The sequence below is a fragment of the Ambystoma mexicanum genome, chromosome 2p (assembly GCF_040938575.1).
Source record: "Ambystoma mexicanum isolate Mex_15411 chromosome 2p, UKY_AmexF1_1, whole genome shotgun sequence".
NCBI lineage: Eukaryota > Metazoa > Chordata > Amphibia > Caudata > Ambystomatidae > Ambystoma > Ambystoma mexicanum.
The window spans coordinates 74,536,525-74,558,519 of record NC_090923.1 but is presented as its reverse complement, the minus strand read 5'-3'; the positions used below and the strand labels follow the sequence as shown (position 1 = coordinate 74,558,519).

Here is a 21,995-nt window from a genome sequence, read left to right as displayed (position 1 = left end):
TCCAGGCACTCCAGTTGCGAGGAGGCCCGGCGGCGCGGCCCCCTCTGCCGTCGCCCCCTTCTGAGGACTACAGGACCGTCGCGGAACTGCGAGAAGACCGGACAGCGCAATCCGAATATTGGCCCTCGGGAGCCGGTTGAGAAGTATCCCGCCCGCGGTTGGCGAGTGTCCAGACGTGGTCCAGACGAGGGGAGGTGGCGAGCCGCTTGGAGGGGTGCACGCAGTCGAGCGGCCCCGCATCAGGAGAACTTGGTGAGCATGCCACGCACAACAAACAATGTGAAATTGTGAGGGAGGGGGGAAGAATTAAATACGGGAGGCGGGAGGTGTTGCACAGGTGAACGGCGAAGGTTTGATAGTTTAGTGTTAGAAATAGAATGAATGACAGTTGAACAAGCGCGAGAGCAGTTGGCTACGTAACGCGAGAGAAGGGGGCGGAGCACGAAAACATCACGTGTGGCCGCTCGTAGAAACTGATTGGCCTAGGCCGCGACTACGTGTAAGGGTGTGTGTGTGTGTGGTTTCCTACGATTTGGCATTTATTGATCAATGAGTAGATGAGGTTCCCTATTGTTCGAGCAAGGCACTCGATAGGTAGATGACGTTTCCCTGTAGGTGGTAGCTAGTTAAGTTGCCTAAATACGGAAGATAATTGGCTGGTTAAGCCCTCCTGTCGAGGGGCGTATCACACGCGAGGCGACGCAGCGTGCGCAGTCCGATTATAGTGTTGATTTGATTACCTTGTTCCAGGAGTGACAGGAAGACAGCTGTGGGGTTAACGGGGGTAGATTGCAGGTGTATTCTGGATTTAAAAGAGTATATGAAGAACTTACCAGTAGCTCTACGTGATCGGTGACGTCACCAATAGGGTTTTCATAGGATATCGCAAACACGAGGCATCCTCGTTGTGAGAGTGTTGAGGAAAAGAACGGTGGTAAGGCAGTAGAAACGGAGATAAACGGTAAAACGAGTTGATTGAGAAAAGGCGAAACGGGGAACGTGGCTGCGCACGGAGAACGCCGGCCACGGCAAGTGTAGAAGGGGGAGGAGCACGTGAAAACAGGATGACTGTATAAGCACGTAATAAGGGGTACGCAGCCGCAGGGGGCTACGTGCGCCTCGGCCTCAGGGGGCCGTAAGGGTGTTGTATAAAGGAAGAAGGGCAGAGGAAAATGTACAAATGTAACATACTATATTTTTATAATTTCCCTTAAGCAGACTATCGTAAATCCCCAAACTTACGGGGCCAGGTAACGATATAAGGCTGTATATTGTAAACTACTAGTGGGATAAACTGACACCAGATTAAGGGAGGGTAGCGAGTGGAGCGCTACTATGTCATACGGAACAGGATCGGGAGGGTGGGGGAACACCCTCACCACGCCACTACAATACATATGCATAACACTGCCACCCCATAGGGAGAAACTGATTAAGTATAGCATAGAATGGACCCAGGGGACGGATAACAAAATGCTAACACCGTGGCCGCCTAACGGTAGCTTCGATCCATATGCCCAACATTCACTATTGAATCATCTGCACAATACATATAAAGGGAAGAAGTTGGCAAACCACATGGAGGTGTTTAATTTATGGAGGATGTTCCAGGGGTCCCGACCAGGACCAAATGGAATATTCACTATGGGGGAAATACCAGAAGAAACAGAGATTAAGGAGGAAGAAGAGAATGGGAAACAGGGGTATGAGGACCCAAAGAACACGGGGAACAGAGGTGAGGGAGGAGAAAAGAATAATAAAGCAGATGAAATAAAAAAGGAACCGAGCAATGATATACCCATAGTAGCGGGAGTAAAAACAGAGGGAGGGGGGTTGTACCCTTTAAAGAGGACAGTTAAGGGCAGCTGAGGGATACTCGAACCCGACATACAGTGCTCATAGCTCATAGGAAAATGCCAGCAGGGGAAGGGAGGACTGGAGAAGACCAGACTGTGGAGATAGGAAATGATGAATGGGTAGCTGCACAGATATTATTAAAATTACGAGGTTCATTAACGGGAGAAGAGAGGGAGGTAGTGAAGAAAACAGATGAGGATAATACCAGGGAGAGTGAATTGAAGGGGGAAGAGCTGTTAAGACAAAAGGAAGAGATTTTGGAGGAACGATTAGCAAAACTAAGGGATGAACAGAATGAATTGACCAAGCAGCTTGAGAGGGAAGAGAGAGAGAGAGCGAGGAAAAGGAAAGAAGGTAAGAACGAATTGGAAAAAATAAGGGAACGAACTAAGGAGCAAAGGAGAGAAGCTGACAGGGTAAAAGCAGCAGCAGAAAGGGTATCAAGAGTAGTACTGCGGGAAAAGAAAAGGGAAGAAGAAGAAAAAGAAAAAGAAATGGCAATATGGAGGAGGAGGTTACTATCAGAATCAACTAAGAAATACGAAGAAGAGAGGGTGATGGAGAGTATAGTAGAAAAAGAAAGGGCGAAATGGGAGAGGGTGAAAGAGGATGAGAGAATATTAGAACAGATGAGAAGTGAAGTGATGGAGGAATTGAAAAGGAAGAGGGAGGAAAATAATAAGGAGATGGAGGAAAGGTATGAAGGAGAAAGAGGAGATAGGGGAAGAGAGAGTGGAAGATGGGGGAATATATATCATGACACAGAAGTAGCAACAACATCAGCACAAAGGGGAGCGGTTGATAAAGGGGAAAGAGGAGAACTGGACCTAATAGATTTACATACAGTAACGATCAAGGGGAAAAAGACCGAGTGGGGGGTGCCGTTTATGACTAGCTTTTGTAGTGAGGAAGAGGGAGCGGAAAATGAAGGAAGAAACAGTGAAAGGGAAAGCTTAGATAAACTATACATCACCCGGTCCAACATGGACTCACCATGGATCAGTAGGAGAAAGGATGAGATGGAGAGAAGTGAGGAGGGAAAGACAGGAATAGAGGAAAGACGGGCAAATGAGGACGCAACATCCCCATCCCCATCATCCCCATCACGCCCTCCCCTATCGCACCCTACAGGCTCAACCACATCACGTTCGTTACGCAAAATAAAACTAGCTCCCTTCACAGACGAACTGACACCCTATACATGGCGGCTTAGAGACCTCCCTAGTCGCAGGCAGGAAAGAGGTGTACACATGCCCACATTAAATACAGAGGAAGATGGAAGAAGGGGAAAAGATGGAGAAGAAAGAGGTATGAGCAGGGGAAATACAAACGAAAGTGAAAATGCGGAAGAAAGAGAAGAGGAGGAAGGGTGTGAGGACTCAATTTTATGGAACACAAAGGGTGAACCGAAACATAATTTAATGCCACTGTTGGAGAGAGGTGGAGTTAGACCACAGTATGTTCCTTGGAAGCATACCAATAAAGAAAATATCAAATGTAGGCTCCCATCATTAAGTGGAGGTGCGGGTAAATGGATATATGAAATGGAAAAACACACCGCAGGACAGAAGCTAGCAGTAGGAGATGTAAAGGGCCTTTTAATATCAATATTAGGGGATAGAGCGGATGACATATGGAAAAGAGCGGGATTTCATGGGGTAACAATAACAAATACATTGCACGATGGGGCACCGTTCGCAAACTGCAGACATGCACTATGGCAGGCATTGAGGGTACAGTACCCAGACACCTCAGATATAGGAGCAATCACATCCCGCAAAATGCATGAGAACGAAGATCCTGTTGATTATATTCAGGAAATCCAAGAGAAGTGGCGCATGGAAACTAGAGAACAATGGGATAAAACACCAGCAATATTTTACCATATACTGGTACAAGGGCTCCCGGAAGGAGTTCAGAAACAACTAAAGAAAGTAGTGGGAATGGAAGCAAAACCATGGCCCGAAATACAACTGACTATAGTGCATCATTGTAGGACATGGCAAGGGAAAATGAAACAAAAGGAAGAGGACAGGAAAACGGAAGAAGCTAAACTAGTACAAAAAAAGCTTACTAAGTACACAATGGAAAGGGCACTAATAACTACACCTACAACAATGACTCAAAGCCCCACACAAGTAGTGGCTGCACAAGATTCCTCCCAAATACCACCTTCACAGATTACAACACAATAGGTGCCGCCACTCCAACCATACACGCCCAACATGGGAGGAGGATACCCAATGCAAGGAGCTGGATATTACAATTATAACAGGGGGAGAGGAGGACTTACGAGGGGGAGAGGGTACGGGTATGGTACCCAACCACAGGTGGGAGGATTTCGAAATTCCTATCCCACAGGGCAACCAGTATACCAGGACAACACAGGGAGCTTTCCATGGCAGAATAGGGAACCACCGGTGTGTTGGAGCTGTGGACTATTGGGGCACATGTCACGCACGTGTAGAGTTAGACCAGGAACACCATCATGGAGTAATGAGGGACAACCACGGCCCGCACAAGTACAGCAAGGCATACCACAACAGCAAATGTTGCCACAAGGAAATGAACAACAACAACAATTAACACAACAACAGCCCCAAACATTGCCACAACAACAGGTAGCGATCACACAACAACCACAAATACCACAAACACAATTGGGTAGGGTGACGGTTTTGGGACACAACCCTTATACCGGGAATGGCCAGTCGTTGTACCCCCAATAGGACAGCCCACAGACGGCCTTGGTGTGTCCCATCCTGTCAGTAACACCTAATAGTGCGGAGGAACCACGCATAGAGGTAACGATAGGTGACAAAAAATTATCATTCCTTGTTGACACCGGGGCGACCCGGTCTTGCATAAGGGAAGGTAAATTTAAGATGTCAGGTGAGACCATGAACACCCAAGGATTCTCTGGGGCTAGAGGGTTGGTTCCCTTTACTGATAACATTCCCTTATCTATTGGAGATTACGATCTGTCAGTTCCACTTTTATATTATAGTGCTTCACCAGTAAATATACTGGGGAGAGATATAATGAACAGGTTGAATATGACGATCTCCTTTACTGAGGACGGCATAATTTGCTCTACTCCAGGGATTAACATGCTCACAGCACGGCAAATTATGCAGGCATACTGTGGACAGACAGCGATTAGGGCGGAGCTAGTAGATGGTGAACTGTTCCAGTATGGAACCAACATGGCAATTGCATGGATGCCAGGGATAGAAGGGAAAATATGGAGAAGGCCAGCAGCCTATCTGTTCAGACCAGAAACACCTGTTAATGAACCAGAAGGGAAGGTGGTTTCAATGGATATTGAGAGCATTATTGCAACAGCTGATTATACTGCTGTACATGCCCAAGACAAAGAAGGAAGAGCATGGAGGGCAGTGATAGCATTAGCAGAAGGATGTAGGCTCACCCAGGTGTCAGATGAAGAGCTGTTTTCAGATGAAAAGGAGGAAGGTGAAATGGTGTTTATGATGAGTGTGGAAATATGGCTTAGAGTGGCCTACAAACAAGTAGCACAGAAAATTGCAATGGCACTTGAGGCACCCACATGCACCCCGGTCCCTTTCTTTAAGGACGATATGTCAAAGGTACCCAAATCATTGTGGACTACTGGCCCCTATGACGTGGGCTGCATAAAAAGTATAGGGGGAGTAAAAATAAAATTGAAAAAAGGTGCAATACTCCCCAGAGTAAAACAGTACCCACTATCAAAAGAGGCAGATGAGGGCATATATGAAACCATAACGGCCCTTATAAATAATGGTATATTGGTCCCCTCAGAATCACCATGTAATACGGCTGTGTACCCAGTGCGCAAGGCTAAAGGAGGGTCTTGGCGCTTTATACAGGACCTCAGGCCCTTGAACAACATAGTAGAAGCGGAATATCCCGTAGCGGCAAACCCGGCCACAATATTGTGTGGCATTCCAGCAGAAGCATCACGATTTACAGTGATCGATCTTAAAAATGCTTTTTTCTCAATACCATTACACCCAGACTCACAAGATCTGACGAGCTTCACTTACAGAAACGCTAAGTGGAAGCACACCAGATTACCACAAGGGTATCGTGAATCACCTTCAATTTTCAACAGAGTGATACAGATGGATTTGGGTAACATTGAAGTAGAAAGCACGGTGTTGCAGTACGTGGATGACATAATAATTTGCAGTAAAAACGAAAAAACATGCAGAGAGGACTCATTAAAGATGTTGACGATATTGGCTGACCAAGGTTACAAGGTAGACATGGAAAAGATACAGTACTGTCAGGAACAGGTACTTTACATTGGTCAGCTTATATCCCAACATGGAAGAAAGATCGCACCACAAAGAGCACAAGCTATTTGGGCCACTCCAATGCCACAAACTGTAAGGTAACTGCAGCAGTTCCTGGGGCTCTGCAACTACTGTAGAGCTTGGGTATTTGATTACAGTTCATATATAGGACCCCTGCTTGAGGCGTTACGGGAAGCTAATAAAGGGGAGAACAAATTGGGGTGGACGAGGGAAATGAAAGAAGCTTTTGATGAATTAAAAGTTGCGATATCAACTGCTCCGGTGCTGGCATCCCCAGACTATGAGCGGCGATTTTTTATATTTTCACATTGCGACTCAGCAGTAATGAAAGCCGTGTTGGCTCAAAAAACAAGCATGGGCTACAAACCAGTAGCATTTTACAGTGGCCACTTAGATCCTGTAATGTTAGGCCACTTCCCCTGCGAACAGGGTCTCGCCGCAGCCGCTTTTGCGGTGGAGAAAGCATCAACAATAACCATGGGGTGCCCAACTACACTATTTGTGGAACATGCACTTTTTGCAATATTGAATAAACCTAAATCCACCCTAACCACGCAAAGGGCATCAGGTTATGAGATCATTCTATCCAGAGCTGAACTGTCAATTGTTAGATGTAGCACGGTCAACCCTGCAAGGTTCCTAGCAGAAGTAATTGAGGAGGGAGACTATGCCCATGACTGTACTGAAACAACTGAAATGTACTCATGTACTAGAAAAGTTGAGGAAAACGCACTAGAGGGGGGTGAGCTGTTATTTATTGATGGGTCATCAACCATCGATCAGGGGGATGGTGTGAGGAGGACTGGGGCAGCAGTGGTGAAAATGATGGAGGTACCGGTGTGTGTGGCAGTGAAATGTGTACAATTACCACAGCATTACTCCGCTCAAGCAGCTGAACTGGTCGCACTGATCTTGGCGTTGAAGGAAAGCTTTGACAAACGAGTGACTATATATTCCGACAGCGCATATGTTACATCAACTGTCCACTCAGGGTTGTCGAAATGGCGAAGAAGAGGGTTTAGGAGAGCTGATGGCACCCCAGTGCAACATGCTCTCTTATTGGCTGAACTGATTGAAGTAATAAATGACCCCCAGGAACTAGGTTTAGTAAAATGCACCGCACACACCAATGGTGAAGATCACGTCTCAAAAGGGAATGCAGCAGCAGACGCATATGCGAAGTATGCTGCATACTTTGGTGAGATATGGAACCCCCCAGAGTCACAGAGAGGGAGAGGGAGGGGAATAGCAAAAGAGATGTTGTTAAGAGAAGGGTACACCCATCTCCCAGCCACACAGATTATGGAGCTACAAGCGGCTGCACCAATGGCCGAAAAGGAAATATGGGTAAAAAGAGGATGTACAATGTCCCCAACTGACGCACTATGGCGCCAGGGTGGCACTGGAAAGGTTGTAATACCATTGGCACTTTTGAACACTGCCCTGAGCCAACTACATCATCCAGCCCACACAGGCAAGGAAGTAATTGCAGCACGAATTAGGGAAGACTGGTTCTGCCCCGAGTTAAATTCGCATGTGTCGAATTTTATCAGTAACTGTATCACATGTCAACAGTTTACGGCCGGCCACACTCTAAAGGTGATAAGAGGTACTATACCCCGGCCAGCGGGACCTTTCTGGCATCTCCACATTGACTATGTTGATATGATCAATATATGTCAAGGAAATAGGTATATGATTGTAGTAGTATGCCCATTCTCTAGGTGGATTGAGGCAGGGCCCTGTTCACACCCAGATGCATTTAGAGCAGCCAAGTTCCTAGTGAGGAAGGTCTTCCCCAGGTGGGGAGTGTGCGAGGTGTTAAGGTCAGACAACGGCCCACATTTTGCAAACGAGATGTTTCAGCACATCACATCGCTGCTGAACATTAAACATAAATTTGCATGTGCATACCACCCACAGGCCAACGGTATATGTGAACGCCTGAATGGCCTATTAAAGGAGGCAATTGCAAAGATACAGCAAACAACAAAGAAGAGTTGGTTATATTGTCTTCCATTAGCATTATTTGAGCTGAGGAATAGGCCAGGGTCCGACCACCACCTCACTCCCCATGAGGTGGTTACCAGACGTCAAATGCGCCTTCTCCTAACGCCAACGTCAAGAGCATTTACCGACCATGAAAGCTCTGCAAGTGTTCTGGGTGATGAAATGTACCAATATGTGTCTTCTTTGATTACTAGTGTAGTGTTTGTGTCCCAACAGCTCGAGCGCACAGGGGGCGGGTCTAATAGAAGCCAACAAGAAGACGCGGATAAAGAACTGGAAAAGGAAGGACTGTGTAAGGTTGCTAAAGGTGACCACGTACTACTTCGCAACTTCAATAGGAGATGGAATGACCCACGCTTTACTGGTCCCCATCTGGTAGAGGAAGTATCAACAAGAGCAGTAAAGTTACAGGACAGGCGTGCCTGGAACCACCTACACGACGTAAAGATCTACAGACAACAGACCCGCCCCAGCGCCACCGACAGGTCCATTGAGAGAACAGCAACAACATCGACAACAGAAGAAGGAAGTTCTACCACAGCCAGCGGCCCAAGTATTCCCATACCGTGTCACTCCCCAGACTCCCCAGAGACAATAACTGAAGAAGAAAGGGGTGATCCCCATCCAGCCCACCCCATGATCACACGCTCAAAGAGTAAAACAACGCCCACCGGTTGAACACAAACACCCCCTGCCCACCATCCACTGACCCCTGTACCCATTACAGTAGTAACTGTACTAAAGGACATTGCCTCGCACAAATACACATGTAAACACGTGAATGCTCTCTTTTCTTTCCTCTCGCACATGCAGGAACCGCGTATTATTGTATTGCTAAGAAGTAGATAACTAACAAATTCACTGCCCAGGAGTAGATGGTACCCTCAGACGATAATTACCCAGAAGAATTGTCACACCAATTTGTATATGAAATAAAAAGGCCAACGTACCTGAAAAGGAAAAGGGTACGAGTTTACTACACAGCGTTCCTTTTGGCCATAGAATATTCGATGCCCCACCTCCACCCATACTTACCTGCCCTAAGAGATAGATCGCTCAGAGTAGCGTGGGAACAGCTCTTCGCCTGGGCACTGAATGACTATTTGATAGGGAGAGCTTAACAACTAACATTAACCAGCATATTAAGAATTTTCAGGCGGGCAACTCTAACATCGCAAGAATTCGCTGCCGGACTGCAGCAAGGTAAGAGCAAAATGCCGGTGAAATTAGCATATGTAATAAAGGTAATAGGGATTTTGATAATCACCGGGTTCGTAGCTGCCTCTGTATGGCAGTACAGCTATGCTACCAATATTATTGCTGTACCCAAACCTAACACACCCCCATCCCCAGCTGCAACAGGTGTTACGTCAGGTGATATTAGCAAAATTGCGCACAAGCAGACTAAAGTACAACGCAGCACATACTCAGATAATAAAGGTGTTGACAATTATATACAAGATCCAGCACACGTCTCAAACAACATATGGTATCAACACATGACTCGCATTGGTAAGCAGACAACAGAAGACAGCTGCTACGTTTGCTCATTAATACCATACGCCATGAGCGCTTCTCGAACATTTGTTGCCACAGAAATAGACGAAAAAACGGCACGGTGCATAATATACTTGGCACTGTTCCAAACGAAAGGAAGATTTCAAGGAACGGTGGTGCATATGACGTGGAAAACACGAGACTCATACCCATACGAAAACAACTTCCTCAAGACTTATTTGAGTTATGGGTGAGTATATACAATTATAATTAAAGCACCAATATGTAACAAGCAGCTCAACTCGCCCACACCGCCCTAAACAGCCACAAACAACCCTCTACACAACAGGGCTTTTCACAATAGTGCGCGCGCAAAAGCGCGAGCACGCTAGCAACATGGAATTGCGGGATATGTGGGAGGGGCTGCCACACTTGGAAAAATTCACAGCACGACGCACCTAAACAGCAAGAATCAACACACGGTGCTATTTTTCTGTATCAGCAAAGTCCATGTAAAGTCCACAGGAGAAGCGTACCGTAGCACTGGAAAAAGGAGGGTTGTCCGTAGAGGCAGCCAGGAACAGCCACAAACAGCCCTTCGCACAACAGGGCTTTTCACAATAGCGCGCGCGCAATAGCGCGAGCACTCTAGCAATATGGAACTGTGGGGTAGGTGGGAGGGGTTGCCACACTTGGAAAAATTCACAGCACGAAGCACCATAACACAGAAAAAGGGAGAATTGTCAGTAGAGACAGCCAGGAACAGCCACAAACAGCCCTTGACACAACAGGGCTTTTCACAATAGCATTTTCAGAGTTACACACTCTAACAATATGGGCCCACTAGTTTCTTTGGGCTGGTTGCAGAATCTACAGTTGACAGCTTCAGAATCATGACCATATCTCAAAAGAATGTCCTTTGTACATAATAAATTCAGTCGAAATATCATAAAGATGGAATGCGTGGATCTGCTGGCATATATTTAAGCAATAAACCCCTAGTCGCGGGGGAATTACGAGTCAGGTAATGCCCCGGGTTCCATAGTTATGACTCGGTAATGCCCCCGTGGCGAGGGCTTTATAGCTATTAGTACCCCGGCCTGCCAGACCGGGGTACTAATAGCATTCTTTCTGTTACGAAACACTGCAGCATTTTAAAAAAAATGTCAAAAGAAATGGCCGCCGGGAAGGGAAAATTGAGTCTTTTTTCCCTTTCCATGGCGGCCATCGGGAGCGGACGCGCTGGGGACAGAAGTAAGTTAGGTACCACTTTTCCTTCATAGAAGCGTTTGCATGGCAATAAGGAAATTGTCCCAAATGTGTAATCTACCCTATATAGCTGGTCTAATAGCTTTGTTGTTTTCGAGAGCAGCCATGATCTGATTAGAGTGGACGGAGGTTTGGAAAAAGTCTAGAAGGGTAGATATACGAGAGAATCAATCCTCTCCACTGGATTGGACTGTGCTACCAAGTAGGGCCAAAGGGAAGTTCAAGGGGAGCATGTGCCGTGCTTTGGCCTGTGAACACCCCAAACACGGTTTTGTGTGAGTTTAGATCAAATGTGTTTAGCCTAAAGCAACACCCTCTCCTGCCAGAGGACAGAGGCCCCACAAAATCAGGTCACGGTTGGGGCCACGAGTGACCTCCACACACCCAATGCTCTCCAAGTGGCCACCATCCGTTGTGCCTTTGCTGTGTGCCCTCTGTAGCACTGACACACAAGCTGACTCTGCTCCCAAACACACATCTGTCAGTGCCTCACCAGGAACTGGATGCGTGGCACATGGACAGGCGCGGTATGTGCATGAACCCACTGTGCTGCCGTCCCTTCCTTCCTCGGAGAATAGCTATCAGCCTTCCTTTTTGCCCTTCAGAACCACCTCCCACCACATTTCACAGTATATTTAATTTCACAAAGAGATCATAATCACGGGCTGTGTCGTGGACCATCTTAACCAGGAAGAGAGCAGGTAAGTAAGTCTGTGGCTTCATCGTGGGGGTTATCTTGATATGGGCAGGCCAGGCTTCCGTCCTCGGCCGCTGAAGTGTGTCACAGCTGCCAGTTAATAATTGCTTAAAGTGTAAACACTCTGCTCTCAGAGGTGAGAAGTGAGTAGCGTTCCTTTACCACGGGCGCCACGGGCGCCAGGGGCTGAAGCTGCCTTCTGCATTCATATGCCGGAGTGTGGAGGGCTTAAACCCACCAAGCCACTGACTGACTCTGCCCCTTCCTGCTGGATTCATTGCTCGTGATACATCCGGGGGATTCTGGAGTTGTGTTTTTGTGAGTCTGTGCCGTATGTGTTTGTCAGAGGAAAGGGTGTTGTCCGTGCTTGCGTCTGGGTGTGTGTGCTTGCGTCTGGGTGTGTGTGCGTGTGCGTGCGTGCTTGTGCGTGTGGGTGCGTGCGTTTGTGTGCGCATGCGTACGTGTGTGCGTGCACTTGCATTTGTGTGTGTGTGTGTCTGCGTCCTTGCACGTGTGGGTGCGTGCGTTTGTGTGCACGTGCGTTCGTGTGTGCGTGCATGCGTGTGTGTGTATCCATGGGTTAAGCAAGGGCTGTACTATAAGTGTCTGTTGGGTTTTTGTTCCTGTCCGTGGTGATGGGGAGTGGGGGTGATGGGGAGTGGGGGTGATGAGGAGTTGCAGGGTTGTATATCATTAATGGTTATGGGATTGTGCGTTGCTGGGCAGCACACATGGCACGAGCTACATGTGTTGGGCTATTTCAGACTTTGCGAACCTGAGTTTAAATCGGTGATCTCTGCTGTGCCGGAAACACTCTCCCTCACTAGACTCCACTCTCACTCACTGGACTCCCCTTTCATTCACTGGACTCCAGTCTCCCTCACTGGACTCCCCGCTCACTCACTGGACTCCCCGCTCACTCACTGGACTCCCCTCTCACTCACTGGACTCCACTCTCACTCACTGGACTCCCCTTTCATTCACTGGACTCCACTCGCCCTCACTGGACTCCATGCTCACTCACTGGACTCCAGTCTCACTCACTGGACTCCCCTCCCTTTACTGGACTCCACTCTCACTCATTGGACTCCCCTCTCCCTCACTGGACTCTACTTTCCCTCACTGGACTCCACTCTCCCTCACTGGACTCCACTCTCCCTCACTGGACTCCACGCTCACTCACTGGACTCCACTCTCACTCACTGGACTCCCCTCTCCCTCACTGGACTCCCCTCACCCTCACTGGACTCTACTCTCCCTCACTGGACTCCACTCTCACTCATTGGACTCCACTCTCACTCATTGGACTCCCCTCTCACTCACTGGACTCTACTCTCACTCACTGGACTCTACTCTCCCTCACTGGACTCTACTCTCCCTCACTGGACTCCACGCTCACTCACTGGACTCCACGCTCACTCACTGGACTCCCCTTTCATTCACTGGACTCCACTCTCCCTCACTGGACTCCACGCTCACTCACTGGACTCCACTCTCACTCACTGGACTCCACTCTCACTCATTGGACTCCCCTCTCACTCACTGGACTCTACTCTCCCTCACTGGACTCCACTCTCACTCACTGGACTCCCCTTTCATTCACTGGACTCCACTCTCCCTCACTGGACTCCACGCTCACTCACTGGACTTCCCGTTCATTCACTGGACTCCACTCTCCCTCACTGGACTCCACTCTCCCTGACTGGACTCCACGCTCATTCACTGGACTCCTCTTTCATTCACTGGACTCCGCTCTCCCTCACTGGACTCCCCGCTCACTCACTGGACTCCCCTTTTATTCACTGGACTCCACTCTCCCTTACTGGACTCCACTCTCAATCACTGGACTCCCCGCTCACTCACTGGACTCCCCTTTCATTCACTGGACTCCACTCTCCCTTACTGGACTCCCCTCTCCCTCACTGGACTCCCCTCACCCTCACTGGACTCTACTCTCCCTCACTGGACTCCACTCTCACTCATTGGACTCCACTCTCACTCATTGGACTCCCCTCTCACTCACTGGACTCTACTCTCACTCACTGGACTCTACTCTCCCTCACTGGACTCTACTCTCCCTCACTGGACTCCACGCTCACTCACTGGACTCCACGCTCACTCACTGGACTCCCCTTTCATTCACTGGACTCCACTCTCCCTTACTGGACTCCACTCTCCCTCACTGGACTCCACGCTCACTCACTGGACTCCACTCTCACTCACTGGACTCCACTCTCACTCATTGGACTCCCCTCTCACTCACTGGACTCTACTCTCCCTCACTGGACTCCACTCTCACTCACTGGACTCCCCTTTCATTCACTGGACTCCACTCTCCCTCACTGGACTCCACGCTCACTCACTGGACTTCCCGTTCATTCACTGGACTCCACTCTCCCTCACTGGACTCCACTCTCCCTGACTGGACTCCACGCTCATTCACTGGACTCCTCTTTCATTCACTGGACTCCGCTCTCCCTCACTGGACTCCCCGCTCACTCACTGGACTCCCCTTTCATTCACTGGACTCCACTCTCCCTTACTGGACTCCACTCTCCCTCACTGGACTCCCCGCTCACTCACTGGACTCCCTTTCATTCACTGGACTCCACTCTCCCTCACTGGACTCCCCTCTCCGTCCTCTGCATGAATTAAATACATGGGGGGTGGGGGTAAGAGGCCTGTGCCGTGAAACCAGAGAGCAGATGTGCTTCTCGCATGACACATCTCTGGAAGCACCAGAGGGGCTCACCGCTCTACACGTGTCATGTAATCTGGAGCATTAAATAATGTGAGGATAAATTCCCCAACTGGCACCTGCCTATAAACTCGCCCACCGGCCGATCCTATTACCAATCCGCCTGCTCTACGCCACAGCTGCGCACCCCAAACAGCAGCACCTGCGCGCGTGCTCACATCCTCAGCTCCACAAACTCCTCCCCTCAACTCCACCGCAGCTCGCTCTCCTTCCCGCCCTTCACCTGCGTGCCTGCCCACCTCATCTGCACCTGCCTGCCCACCTGGTATACACCTCCTTGCCTTCCCACCGATTATACAACTCCTAGCCTACCCACCTCATCTGCACCTGGTGGGGTACCCACCTGCTATACACCACCTCGCCTACTCAGCTGCTATAAACCCGCCTGCATGCCCACCTGGTCTTCACCTCCTAGCCTACCCACCTGCTATACACCACCTCGCCTACCCACCTGCTATACACCTGGCCACTACCTCCGCACCTGCATTGCTCGCACTTCCTCCCCATCTACACACTTAAACTCCACCGCAGCTCGCTCTCCTTCCCGCCCTTCACCTGCGAGCCTGCCCAACTCCTCTGCACCTGCCTGCCCACCTGGTATACACCTCCTTGCCTTCCCATCGATTATACATCTCTTAGCCTACCCACCTGCTCTGCACCTGGTGGCTTACCCACCTGCAATGCACCACCTTGCCTTCCCACCTGCTATACACCTCCTAGCCTACCCACCTGCTATACACCTCCTAGCCTGCCCACCGGCTCTACACCTGATGGCCTACCCACCTGCTATACACCTCCTAGCCTGCCCACCTCCTCTACACCTGCTGGCCTACCCACCTGCTATACACCTCCTAGCCTACCCACCTCCTATACACCTCCTTGCCTTCCCAACGGCTACATAACTCCTACCCTACCCACTTGCTATACACCTCCTAGCCTACTCACCTACTATACACCTCCTAGCCTGCCCACCTCCTCTGCACCTGCTGGCCTACCCACCTGCTACACACCACCTTGCTTTGTCACTGATTATACAACTCCTAGCCTACCCACCTCCTCTGCCCACCTGCTATATATACACCTCCTAGCCTACCCACCTATTATACACCTGCCCACTACCTCCACCCTTGCACCGCACCCACTTCCACCCCATCTTCTCACCTCAATTCCACCAGAGTCCGCTCTCCTTCCCGTCCTTCACCTGCTAGCCTACCCACCTGCTATACATCTCCTAGCCTACCCATCTGCTATACACCTCATAGCCTACCCACCTGCTATACACCTCATAGCCTACCCACCTGCTATACATCTCCTAGCCTACCCATCTGCTATACACCTCATAGCCTACCCATCTGCTATACACCTCATAGCCTACCCATCTGCTATACACCTCATAGCCTACCCACCTGCTATACATCTCCTAGCCTACCCACCTGCTATACATCTCCTAGCCTACCCACCTGCTATACATCTCCTAGCCTACCCATCTGCTATACATCTCCTAGCCTACCCATCTACTATACACCTCATAGTCTACCCACCTGCTATATATCTCCTAGCCTACCCATCTGCTATACACCTCATAGCCTACCCATCTGCTATACATCTCCTAGCCTACCCATCTGCTATACATCTCCTAGCCTACCCACCTGCTATACATCTCCTAGCCTACCCATCTGCTATACACCTCATAGCCTACCCATCTGCTATACACCTCATAGCCTACCCACCTGCTATACATCTCCTAGCCTACCCACCTGGTCTGCACCTCCTAGCCTGCCCACCTGCTACATACCTCCTACAATACCCACCTGGTGTGCACCTCCTAACCTACCCAGCTGCTCTACCTCTGCCCACTACTTCCGCACCTGCATCGTGTCCGAAATCCTCATCACACCACCTGCTCCATTCCCCTCCACCTGCCGCCCCAGCCCACTGCCCCCGCACCTGAATTCGTTCCCACATCTCCCTCCATCTGAGCATCCACTTGCACACGACCCCCCTCGCACCTGCCCACGACCAACCCAGCCCTGCTGCCCATACCCCCATCTTGCCACCTATCATCCTGCCCCTCCCCAACTACTTGACTCTATCTGTCCAGGTGCCATGCTCCCGACCCGCACACCTGCCAACCTCCCCACCTTCTCCCTCGCCTGCCTCAAATCTTCCCGAACCCCCTCTCCCTATTTCACCACTTGCCTTTCTGCCCGCCCCCCCCCCCACACACACACACCCCTCCACCAATCCATCTACTCACATAGTAAGTCAGTACCAGCCTACACACCCACCTGGCTACATCCCAGCGTCCCCACGAAGCCAAACGCCCCCCTCCCTGCACCCTCTCAGTGCTCACCTCCCTACCTCTCCAGGTGACCACCTCGCCTTCTGCCCAACGTTCCATCTTGCAATCGCACCAAATGCCCACCCCAGTACAGCCGCCCACCCACCCAGGGACTTGCATTCCTACCTCACCGCCTACCTCTCCATGTCCACAGTCTTAACAGTCTACTCACCCCTCCAAACGTTGCACTTCCTCAAAGTCTCCCTAACTGGCCATGCAACACGCTACACACCTCCTCACTGTGGTATGATGCGACTACCTGCCCAGTCCCCCGTGCACTGCCCCTCAACATCTCGCCACCCCTATTCCTGGCACACTGCGGTGCTGGCTAACAAATAAGTGAAACACGTTACAGCGCTGCACACAGACACACCCGCACGCACACACAAATACACGCGCGCGCACACACACACTCCTCCTGGTCAGCTACCGGGCACAGGGCGGACGACTCGGCAGGTGCGTGAACCTCGTGCCCTGCTACAGGGCCAACGCAGGTGCAAAGTGCGCTCTCATGTGTTCCGGAAGGAACTCGCCTTAGAAGATTGGCCAGAGGAATGAGGAATGCAGTGTGGATCGCAAGGTGCACACTTACCTGACCGGCGTGTGTGCTTGTGCACGGCTGCTGGGGCCTGCCAGCAGCGCTGGCTCAGGACTTCTCCTGGCAGCAGTGCCTGGCGAGAGCAACGCTTCAGCACGGCCTGGTCCTGGCTTCCCCCGACAGTAGTGCTGGTCGCGGCAGCGGCGTCTGGTTCCGCCTGGACTTGCACTGTCTGCTGTGCCTGCCTGCTGCTGCCACTGCTGACTAATCCGGCCTCTGTCTGTCAGCTGTAACTGGTCTGGCGTCACCCGGTCAGAACCGCCTGGTCATGTCAGCAGTTCCTGGTGGGATCAGTAATGAATGGCAATGACGCTCCGGTCAGAAATGACTGATTTGCCCGACCATGAATTCCTCTGTTAGCAGTGCCTGGTCCTGTCAGTACTGTCTGGCCAGACACTTTCTCTCAGCAGTGACTGGTCCCGTGATCTCTGCCTGCTCCTGTCAGTACTGCCTGGCCAGGACTCTTCTTGCAGCAGTGCCTGGTCCCGTGATCTCTGCCTGCTCCTGTCAGTACTGCCCGGCCAGGACTCTTTCTGTCAGCAGTGCCTGGTCCCGTGATCTCTGCCTGCTCCTGTCAGTACTGCCCGGCCAGGACTCTTTCTGTCAGCAGTGCCTGGTCCCGTGATCTCTGCCTGCTCCTGTCAGTACTACCTGGCTAGGACTCTTTCTGTCAGCAGTGCCAGGTCTCGTGATCTCTGCCTGCTCGTGTCAGTACTGCCTGGCCAGGACTCTTCCCTCAGCAGTGCCTGGTCCCGTGATCTCTGCCTGCTCCTGTCTGTACTGTCTGTCCAGGACACTTTCTGTCAGCAGTGCCTGGTCCCGTGATTTCTACCTGCTCCTGTCAGTACTGCCCGGCCAGGACTCTTCCCTCAGCAGTGCCTGGTCCCGTGAACTCTGCCTGCTCCTGTCAGTACTGCCCGGCCAGGACTCTTTCCGTCAGCAGTGCCTGGTCCCGTGATCTCTGCCTGCTCCTGTCAGTACTGCCTGGCCAGGACTCTTCCCTCAGCAGTGCCTGGTCCCGTGATCTCTGCCTGCTCGTGTCCGTACTGTCTGTCCAGGACTCTTCCCTCAGCAGTGCCTGGTGCCGTGATCTCTGCCTGCTCCTGTCCGTACTGTCTGTCCAGGACTCTTCCCTCAGCAGTGCCTGGTCCCGTGATCTCTGCCTGCTCCTGTCAGTACTGCCTGGCCAGGACTCTTCCCTCAGCAGTGCCTGGTCCCGTGATCTCTGCCTGCTCCTGTCAGTACCGACTTGCTGGGTGTCTGTCAGTAGCGCCTGGTCAGACACACGCAAGGGTGCAGCTCTCCTCTCATTCCTCAGTACCACGGGGCCTCCTCCTCCCTCTTACATCCACTCCTCCTCCCGAGGCTTCCAGGCAGCAGGAGCGGTGCCAGGGGTGGGAGGCTCCACGGAGCCTCACCCTGTGAGTGCACACACACAGGTACGCACAGGCACACAGGTATACTGTTTCCTACCCCCACCCGAGCCCGCCGCCCACAGGGAGGTCAGGTTTCAACAGCGACCCGAGTGCTGGTGCTGCGGGCACCAAACTGGCAGAAAGGAGTGGGTGCCCTGGGTTTATTCTGATTTTCTCAAGGACAAAATGTCACAACGAAAGGATTTAACGTGACTTCAGCAGCTCACATGAGCAGCGACTTTCGAAGGGTGGCCCAGTGGGTAACTATGGGACAGGCCCAGGTGTGCTGTGGGGTGAGAAACAGCTGTGCACTGGAGAGGTGATGTGTGTGATACGCATCTGTGCATTGAAAGTTGATGCCTGCAACAGGCACCTGTGTACTAGGGAGGTGATGTGTGTGACAGACATCTGTCCACTGGAAAAGTGATGCCTCTGACAGGCACCTGTGCACTAGGGAGGTGATGTGCGTGACAGACATCTGTGCACAGAAAAGGTGACGCCTGTGATAGGCACCTGTGTACTTGAGAGGCGATGTGTGTGATACACATCTGTGCATGGAAAGGTGACGCCTGTAACTGGCCCCTGTGTGCTAGAGAGGTGATGTGTGTGATAGACATCTGTGCACCGGAAAGGTGACGCCTGTGACAGGCACCTGTGTACTTGAGAGGCGATGTGTGTGATACACATCTGTGCATGGAAAGGTGACGCCTCTAACTGGCCCCTGTGTGCTAGAGAGGTGATGTGTGTGATAGACATCTGTGCACTGGAAAGGTGACGCCTGTGACAGGCACCTGTGTACTAGAGAGGCGAAGTGTGTGATACACATCTGTGCATGGAAAGGTGACGCCTGTAACTGGCCCCTGTGTGCTAGAGAGGTGATGTGTGTGACAGACATCTGTCCACTGGAAAAGTGATGCCTCTGACAGGCACCTGTGCACTAGGGAGGTGATGTGCGTGACAGACATCTGTGCACAGAAAAGGTGACGCCTGTGATAGGCACCTGTGTACTTGAGAGGCGATGTGTGTCATACACATCTGTGCATGGAAAGGTGATGCCTGTAACTGGCCCCTGTGTGCTAGAGAGGTAATGTGTGTGATAGACATCTGTGCACCGGAAAGGTGACGCCTGTGACAGGCACCTGTGTACTAGAGAGGCGATGTGTGTGATACACATCTGTGCATGGAAAGGTGACGCCTGTAACTGGCCCCTGTGTGCTAGAGAGGTGATGTGTGTGATAGACATCTGTGCACCGGAAAGGTGACGCCTGTGACAGGCACCTGTGTACTAGAGAGGCGAAGTGTGTGATACACATCTGTGCATGGAAAGGTGACGCCTGTAACTGGCCCCTGTGTGCTAGAGAGGTGATGTGTGTGATAGACATCTGTGCACTGGAAAGGTGACGCCTGTGACAGGCACCTGTGTACTAGAGAGGCGATGTGTGTGATACACATCTGTGCATGGAAAGGTGACGCCTGTAACTGGCCCCTGTGTGCTAGAGAGGTGATGTGTGTGATAGACATCTGTGCACTGGAAAGGTGACACCTGTGACAGGCACCTGTGTACTAGAGAGGCGAAGTGTGTGATACACATCTGTGCATGGAAAGGTGACGCCTGTAACTGGCCCCTGTGTGCTAGAGAGGTGATGTGTGTGACAGACATCTGTCCACTGGAAAAGTGATGCCTCTGACAGGCACCTGTGCACTAGGGAGGTGATGTGCGTGACAGACATCTGTGCACAGAAAAGGTGATGCCTGTGACAGGCACCTGTGTACTAGAGAGGCGATGTGTGTGATACACATCTGTGCATGGAAAGGTGACGCCTGTAACTGGCCCCTGTGTGCTAGAGAGGTGATGTGTGTGATAGACATCTGTGCACTGGAAAGGTGACGCCTGTGACAGGCACCTGTGTACTAGAGAGGCGATGTGTGTGATACACATCTGTGCATGGTGAACCCGTATATAGGTACCTCTAAGACGAGGTGGCGCTCTTATGGGAAGGATGGGGATGCAGAAGTTGCTCAAACATCAATAAAAAGATGGACTCAGAAAGTTGGCAAAAGGTACGCAGTTTTATTATCAATTATCTAAAACAGGGAATTCAACGAACATTGATGCACGTCTCATGGCAAGGTCTCTCAACGATTTACATAAGAAACAAGCTTTTACAGTAAGTCATCACCACTGACGTCACACTACGTGGCAAACTGTACAATGTATACTGGATTGTGGTTGGATAACGGAAAACCTCTACATGGACTTTCTATGGGGTGTTGAGGTGTGATTGGGTCTCTATTGTCAGGTGGGTAACTAAGCCCTCTAGAGAAAGTCATCTTCATTGTCATAAAATACACAATGATTTATTGCTTCACAAACTATAGGGCTCTTACATACGTGGCCCTCTATACTTGGTTGGCACGCTTGTACCCTTCTGGAATATTCCACTTGCTGGCAGCACGCAAGCTGGTACCCCAGGTGTTGGTGGGTTGGGCTTGACCATGCCTCCCAACCCAATTAGCCCAACATCTATCATCACTTTTACTTTCTGCCATTCAATTAGCCTTTGAACATGGCCTTGCAAGCCTCACAACTCCTGGGAATAAAAAGGGAGCGTGAGCCTGCTCTCATCTTCTCGCCTCTGTGCCATCCCCCCAAGGCTATTTCCATCTAGATCCCATGACTGGGGACCACGTTTCGTGCTTCTTCTTTGTATTTAATGGTTTTTAAAACAAATAAAACTTGGCCCTCATTGTCCTTTTGCTGTACCTTGGTAGAGCTTGGCCTGCTTCTTGAATTCATTATATCTCTTGAAGCTCGAACACCAGTTCTTGGCTGCACTGGCCTTTTGACACTGGGTCAACCAAGCCCTCCTGGATTCTTTCTTGCTCTTGAGCTACCTTTATTAACTGTGCCATACTTTCAGCTTTCCTGCTCAGGGGTCTATGCTTGCTAAAACACATGTGGAACATCCAGATTTCTTATGCATAGATATACCTTGGCACATCGCTGCAATCTATTCACTACTTATAGCCAGCCTTTATAATTACTTAGCCTACCTGCGTTTCCAGCATCTGTACAATTATAAAATGGTTTGCACTTTCTTCCGTGCTCTTCACACGTCTAATCTTCATTTTGCACGTAAAAGGTCACTCACTTCTGTACTTTGTCTCAGGATTCTATATGTTCTCTTTACTTTCTCTTCTGTCATCACTTCTCGGTGTGTCACTTTAAGTGAA

At 50.5% G+C, this 21,995-nt stretch overlaps 1 protein-coding gene across 1 annotated transcript in view; it reads right to left on the bottom strand.

Annotated features, from left to right (window-relative positions):
- LOC138566223 (laminin subunit beta-1-like) overlaps positions 1-18,736 on the bottom strand; it is an 882,924-nt gene extending 864,188 nt beyond the window's left edge. The window contains exon 1 of the mRNA XM_069643284.1: positions 17,341-18,736. The gene's annotated coding sequence lies outside the window, so the exon portion shown is untranslated. The remainder of the gene's footprint in view (positions 1-17,340) is intronic.
- Between the last annotated feature and the right edge of the window lie 3,259 nt (positions 18,737-21,995).